Here is a 7,407-nt window from a genome sequence, read left to right as displayed (position 1 = left end):
GGTCGCTGGGGATCACAGGATCCAAGCTGAGAAAGGCGCTCAAAGACCTGGCGGAGGAGGCTGAACAAGGGAGCTTCTGGCTCTGGCTCAGAAGAAAGGACAAGGCATGGGGGAAAGGAGGATCCTAGGGCTGGCTGCAGGGAGTGGCAGGGAGACGTCCCTGTCACTGCTCCACCACCTTGAGATGTTCCGGGATTAAAGGAGCGAAACATCAGTGAAGGGTGGCTCCCGGCTGACGACCCTGCAGTCAGCCCACTGGCACCGTCGGAGGTGCGACAGGCAGCAATGCCCAGCAGGTATACCCACCTGTGCTTCCATCTTAGTCTGTTAGTCTGTTAGCCTGTTAGCCTGTTAGTCTGTTAGTCTGTTAGTCTGTTAGTCTGTTAGTCTGTTAGTCTGTTAGTCTGTTAGCCTGTTAGTCTGTTAGTCTGTTAGTCTGTTAGCCTGTTAGTCTGTTAGTCTGTTAGCCTGTTAGTCTGTTAGTCTGTTAGTCTGCCTGTTAGCCTGTTAGTCTGTTAGTCTGTTAGCCTGTTAGTCTGTCTGTTAGTCTGTTAGTCTGTTAGTCTGTTAGTCTGTTAGCCTGTTAAACTGTTAGTGTTAGTCTGTTAGCCTGTTAGTCTGTTAGTCTGTTAGCCTGTTAGTCTGTTAGTCCTGTGAGCTTCTGCGTAACGAGAGAAGCAACAAGGCCGCCAGCTGAGCCCTGTCTCCTAGCCCTGTCTCCTAGTCTCCTAGTCCTGTCTCCTAGTCTCCTAGTCCTGTCTCCTAGTCTCCTAGCTCTGTCTCCTAGTCTCCTAGTCTCCTAGCCTTGTCTCCTAGTCTCCTAGCCCTGTCTCCTAGTCCTGTCTCCTAGTCTCCTAGCCCTGTCTCCTAGTCTCCTAGTCCTGTCTCCTAGTCTCCTAGTCTCCTAGTCCTGTCTCCTAGTCTCCTAGTCTCCTAGCTCTGTCTCCTAGTCTCCTAGCCCTGTCTCCTAGTCTCCTAGCCCTGTCTCCTAGTCTCCTAGCTCTGTCTCCTAGCTCTGTCTCCTAGTCTCCTAGCTCTGTCTCCTAGTCTCCTAGTCTCCTAGTCTCCTAGCTCTGTCTCCTAGTCTCCTAGCCCTGTCTCCTAGCCCTGTCTCCTAGCCCTGTCTCCTAGTCTCCTAGTCTCCTAGCCCTGTCTCCTAGTCTCCTAGCCCTGTCTCCTAGTCTCCTAGTCCTGTCTCCTAGTCTCCTAGCCCTGTCTCCTAGTCTCCTAGTCCTGTCTCCTAGTCTCCTAGTCCTGTCTCCTAGTCTCCTAGTCCTGTCTCCTAGTCTCCTAGTCCTGTCTCCTAGTCTCCTAGCCCTGTCTCCTAGTCTCCTAGCCCTGTCTCCTAGGGCTGTATCCTTGTAGCAGAGCGTCACCAGAGCTTGGTAACCTTGGTAACAGAACCCTGGGACAGGACGGGTCAGAGCAGGTCAGGCTCTGATTGGACGGTCACATTGACAGTGACATTTTTCTGTGTTCTGATAATAATAATAACTCTGTTATATAACATCCAATATCAGTTGTTTTAATTCCTGGTTACAAAGTAACAGTGTGACACATCAACATCCTGGTCTTCCACTGACACCCTGTCTGTCCTCCAGACTGCCTGGAAACTATGGATCTGATTTCCTTTACTTTGATATGACTCTCAGAGAGAGAGAGAGAGAGAGAGAGAGAGAGAGAGACAGAGAGGCAGAGAGAGAGAGAGAGAGAGAGAGAGAGAGAGAGAGAGAGAGAGAGAGAGAGAGAGAGAGAGAGATGTAATAATCCAACCAGTGTGTCTCTAAGACCCAGCGGAGCTCTCCCTCCCTCCCTCCCCCCCCTCCCCCCTCCCCTCCCTCCCCCTCCCTCCCCCCCGCGGGTGAGTTGTCTCTCCTCTCCGGAGTGTCGCTGGTTGATTTGGGGGGAGGCGCTGTGGCCATTTCACCACTTTAAAGACAGAGGGAGAACCAACATCCGAGTTCTGGAGAAAATACATTAACCCAGAGAGCTCCGTGCACGCACACACACACACACACACACACGCACGCACGCACGCACGCACATACATACACGCACGCACTACCCCCTCCCACACGGACGACCACGCACGACCTCCTCGACGAACGCAAACTTCTCTGAGTCTCTCCGGAGTAGAGGATATCTCTCTCTCTCTGTTTCTCTCTCTCTCTCTCTGTCTCCATGCGGAGGAGAACCCGCGCCGACCGGAGCGACTAACGCGCTTTAGAGGCATTTTTGTTTTGTTCGGATTCCCCGTTGCGTTGTTTTCTTTCTTTCTTTCCCTTTTTTGTTGTTTTTCTTTTTTGTTGTTTTTCTTTTTTCTTCCGTTTCTTTTTGCCCCGTGTGGAGGAGGAGGAGGAGGAGGAGGAGGAGGTTTTTGGGGCGAACCAGATCTATGAGAAGCCTCCTGCTTTGCTCTGCGGCTGAAGGAGAAGGAGAAGGAGAAGGAGACACTTGGACATTTAGGAGAAGGAGGAGGAGGAGAAGTTTGGTGGTTAGTCGGAGGAGGAAGGAGAGCGGAGACACGGGAGGGTTAGTGGGGGAGAGATGGTTCTTGCCGGGGGTCGTCAGAGAGGAGGGCTGGTGGTGTGTGTGGTGCTGTGTGTGTGTCTGGGCTGGACCGGCCCCTGCAGAGCCCGGGTCTACACCAACCACTGGGCCGTGCGGATCAGCGGCGGGCCGGACACCGCAGACCGGATAGCGGACAAGTACGGATACCGGAACATGGGACAGGTGAGCTCTCTCTCCCTCTCTCCCTCTGTCCCTCTGTCCCTCTCTCCCTCTGTACCTCTGTACCTCTGTCCCTCTCTCCCTCTCTCCCTCTGTACCTCTGTACCTCTGTCCCTCTCTCCCTCTCTCCCTCTCTCCCTCTCTCCCTCTGTCCCTCTCTCCCTCTGTACCTCTGTCCCTCTGTCCCTCTGTACCTCTGTACCTCTGTACCTCTGTACCGGCTCCTTACAAAGTTCTCATTAGGTTCTTTTAGTTTTCCGGGGTTGGGTTTTTATTTCAAATGAGAGAGAATAGCCTACAATTTGGGTGTTAGGCTACAATGTTTATTTTTTTAATTTTTTTGTACTTATTATGAATAAGTTTTATTTCGGCCTGTTTGGGGATTTTAGTCGATTGGCTTTTACGTTGTCAGTCCAGTCCGACTGAAGTTCAAACGTCAAGGTTAGTTAGTCACCCCCCCAGGGCCACTGCCCCCTCCATCCCACATCATGTCCCTTGACCCCGGGGTCGCCTCTCTGGCATGGACGGTAGTACGGCCCCATCCTGGGTGTCATGGGACACAGAGAATGGACAGAACAAGAGAGAGAGAGAGAGCAGTGATTACCGGCCGACTGACGGGACAACAGGTGCCCTCCCTCCCTCCCTCCCTCCCTCCCTGTAGGCCAGGCCGGTGTGCAGGGTCTCCCTCCCTCCCTCCCTCCCTGTAGACCAGGCCGGTGTGCAGGGTCTCCCTCCCTCCCTCCCTGTAGACCAGGCCGGTGTGCAGGGTCTCCCTCCCTCCCTCCCTCCCTCCCTCCGGTGTGTACAGACAGCAGCGGTATCGACCGGGTCCATTAGCGGGTAAACAGGACCCGGGTAAACAGGACCCGGGTAAACAGGACCCGGGTAAACAGGACCCGGGCGACGGCAGGGAGGAACCAGACCCCCGGGCCTCCCCCGGGCTCCTAAACCAGCTGGTCTGGACAGATTAACTTTATAATCAAATAATCTGTTAATAACCTTATGATATTCCAGGCTAACTGAGGGGCAGAGTGTGGGAGCAGGCTTAGGGGGCCGGGGGGGGGCCGGGGGGTGTGGGGAGGGTGGGAGCAGAGTGTGGGAGCAGGCTTAGGGGGCCGGGGGGGGCCGGGGGGTGTGGGGAGGGTGGGAGCAGAGTGTGGGAGCAGGCTTAGGGGGGCCGGGGGGTAACTGAGGGGCAGAGTGTGGGAGCAGGCTTAGGGGGGCCGGGGGGTAACTGAGGGGCAGAGTGTGGGAGCAGGCTTAGGGGGCCGGGGGGTGTTCCAGGCTAACTGAGGGGCAGAGTGTGGGAGCAGGCTTAGGGGGCCGGGGGGTAACTGAGGGGCAGAGTGTGGGAGCAGGCTTAGGGGGGCCGGGGGTGTTCCAGGCTAACTGAGGGGCAGAGTGTGGGAGCAGGCTTAGGGGGGCCGGGGGGTGTTCCAGGCTAACTGAGGGGCAGAGTGTGGGAGCAGGCTTAGGGGGCCGGGGGGTAACTGAGGGGCAGAGTGTGGGAGCAGGCTTAGGGGGGCCGGGGGGTGTTCCAGGCTAACTGAGGGGCAGAGTGTGGGAGCAGGCTTAGGGGGGCCGGGGGTGTTCCAGGCTAACTGAGGGGCAGAGTGTGGGAGCAGGCTTAGGGGGGCCGGGGGTGTTCCAGGCTAACTGAGGGGCAGAGTGTGGGAGCAGGCTTAGGGGGTCCGGGGGTGTTCCAGGCTAACTGAGGGGCAGAGTGTGGGAGCAGGCTTAGGGGGTCCGGGGGTGTTCCAGGCTAACTGAGGGGCAGAGTGTGGGAGCAGGCTAACTGAGGGGCAGAGTGTGGGAGCAGGCTAACTGAGGGGCAGAGTGTGGGAGCAGGCTAACTGAGGGGCAGAGTGTGGGAGCAGGCTAACTGAGGGGCAGAGTGTGGGAGCAGGCTTAGGGGGGCCGGGGGGTGTTCCAGGCTAACTGAGGGGCAGAGTGTGGGAGCAGGCTTAGGGGGGCCGGGGGTGTTCCAGGCTAACTGAGGGGCAGAAGTGTGGGAGCAGGCTTAGGGGGCCGGGGGGTAACTGAGGGGCAGAGTGTGGGAGCAGGCTTAGGGGGGCCGGGGGGTGTGGGGAGGGTGGGGGCAGAGTGTGGGAGCAGGCTAACTGAGGGGCAGAGTGTGGGAGCAGGCTTAGGGGGGCCGGGGGGTAACTGAGGGCAGAGTGTGGGAGCAGGCTTAGGGGGCCGGGGGTGTTGTTGTGTGTGTGGTGCACTAGGCAGATCGCCTAGCAAGAGACAATAACAACAACAATAACAACAACAATAACAATAACAACACAGTGTTGCCCAGAGCATTTCCTTCTGTGTGCCGTTCTCTGCCTCCCTCCCCCCCTCCATAACTGTCTGGAGATATGACACACGGGACAAACTGATAGTTATGGCGCTACAATAAAGTCTCTTAATAAATGTCTGTGCGGGTTACTCTCTCTCTCTCTGCCTCTCTCTCTCTCTCTCTCTCTCTCTGCCTCTCTCTCTCTCTCTGCCTCTCTCTCTCTCTGCCTCTCTCTCTCTCTCTGCCCCTCTCCCTCTTTCTCTCTCTCTCTCTCTCTCTCTCTCTCTCTCTCTCTCTCTCTTCCTCTCTCAATTCAATTTCAATTTCAAAGGGCTTTATTGGCATGGGAAACATACATTTACATTGCAAAAACAAAAAGAATGTAATGTATGAATGAATGAATGGTCTTTATTGTCATTGATACAGTACAGGTACCAAACAACGAAATTTGGGAGGGGGGGCTCCCTGGTGCTAGGAAAAAAAAAAAAGAAGGGAAAAGAGCTGGTTTACATAAATAAAGGCTATGTACACTATCCACTATACTATACTATACAAATAAAACACTGTGCTGTACTCTATGCTATGCTATACCTATTCTAACATTTCCTATTCTCTGAACCTATGTACCCTAGGGTTGTCATATTGCACATAGTGTTATTGCACATTCATTTAAAGTGTCGCAGTTTGCAGGTTTGAAATGTACACAGTTGTGTTTCAGTATTACCTTGATTTCAATCTAGTAGCTGCCATCAATTTGTCTAGATTGTCCAGGGCCTAGAACCTAGGTCTTTGCTGTTGTTCAGGGCCTGAATGGCCCTGGGGTAGAAGCTGAGCTTCAGTCTGTTTGTCCTTGCGAACATGGTCCTGAACCGCCTGTTCGAGGGCAGCCGAGCAAAGTGTTCGTTCCCAGGGTGGGATCGGTCTCTGGAGATCCTTGGAGGCCTTCCTGAGGCAGCGTGTGTTGTACAGCTCTTCCAGAGAGGGGAGGGGGGCGCCGGTGATCTTCTGGGCCGATCTCACGACTCTCTGTAGCGCATTCCCTCTCTGCGGCTGTGCAGCTGGAGAACCAGATGCAGATGCAGTAGGTGAGGATGCTCTCCACTGCGCAGCGGTAGAAGGTCACCAGCTTCTCCTGTCCGATGTGGTCTTTCCTGAGGACTCTCAGGAAGTAGAGCCGCTGTTGTGCCTTCTTGATGATGGCTGCTGTGTTGATCTTCCAGGACAGGTCATCCTGTATGTGCACCCCCAGGAATCGGAGGGTTGAGACTCTCTCCACGCTCCCTCCATCGACGAGCAGGGGCTGGACCTCAGATTTTTTCCTCCTGAAGTCCACGATGATTTCTGGGTCTTTGACTGGTTCAGCAGCAGGTTGTTAACCTTGCACAGCTTGCTCAGCTGCTCTACCTCATCCTGTACGCCGCCTCGTCCCCCCCGAGATGCAGCCCACCACGGTGGTGTCGTCTGCAAACTTTACGATGGAGTTGCTGGGGTGGACGGGGGTGAAGTCGTAGGTGTAGAGGTTGTAGAGATGGGGCTTAGCACGCAGCCCTGGGGGACCCAGTGCTGAGTCTGAGGGCTGTGGAGGTGTGGGAGCCCACCGCACCCTCTGGGGGCGGTCAGACAGGAAGTCCTTGATCCATGCACAGATAGAGTGTGATAGTCCCAGGTCTAGTAGTTGGTCACTAGCCTGTCTGGACATGGTCACATACATGGTCACATACATCGTCGACATTGGTCAAGTCCTCAAGTCCTCAAAGTTGGTCAAGTCCTCAAAGTCTCCTGGATGTTGGTGATCAGTGGGAAGTATGTGTCTCTGATGTCCTTGTACAGCTGGCAGGTAGTTTAAGAAGTGCAGCTCTGTTTCCACCTGGTTTTGTGTGCAGTGGGTGCACAGTCTGTCTGGTCTGGGGAGCCAGGTCTGCCCTGTGGCGGCCTTTCTCCATGGCCAGGTTGTGTTCACTGAGTCTGTACATAGTCAAGGATCTCCTTAGCTTTGGGTCTGTCACAGTACTCAGGTATTCTGCCACTGTGTATTTTCTGTTTAGGGCCAAATAGCATTCCAATTTGCTCTGGTTTTTGGTTGATTCTTGCTAATGTGTCAGGTAATTTTCTTTTTGTTTTCTTATAATTTGTTTAGTCTAATAGGTGGCTCTGCTTGTGACTGTGAGAGTGTGTCTCTCTCTCTCTCTCTTCCTCTCTCTGCCTCTCTCTCTCCGTCTCTCTCTCTCTGTCTCTCTCTCTCTGCCTCTCTGCATCTCTCCCCCTCTCCCTCCCCCTCTCTCTCTCTCTGCCTCTCTCTCTGCCTCTCTCTCTCTCTCTCTCCCTCCCCCTCCCCCTCTCCCTCCCTCCCTGGGTGAGGAGGAGCTGGGAGGGGCCTCTGAAGACAGCAA

Source organism: Nansenia antarctica (assembly GCF_963989245.1).
Source record: "Nansenia antarctica genome assembly, chromosome: 5".
NCBI lineage: Eukaryota > Metazoa > Chordata > Actinopteri > Argentiniformes > Microstomatidae > Nansenia > Nansenia antarctica.
This window is presented reverse-complemented; position numbering follows the sequence as displayed.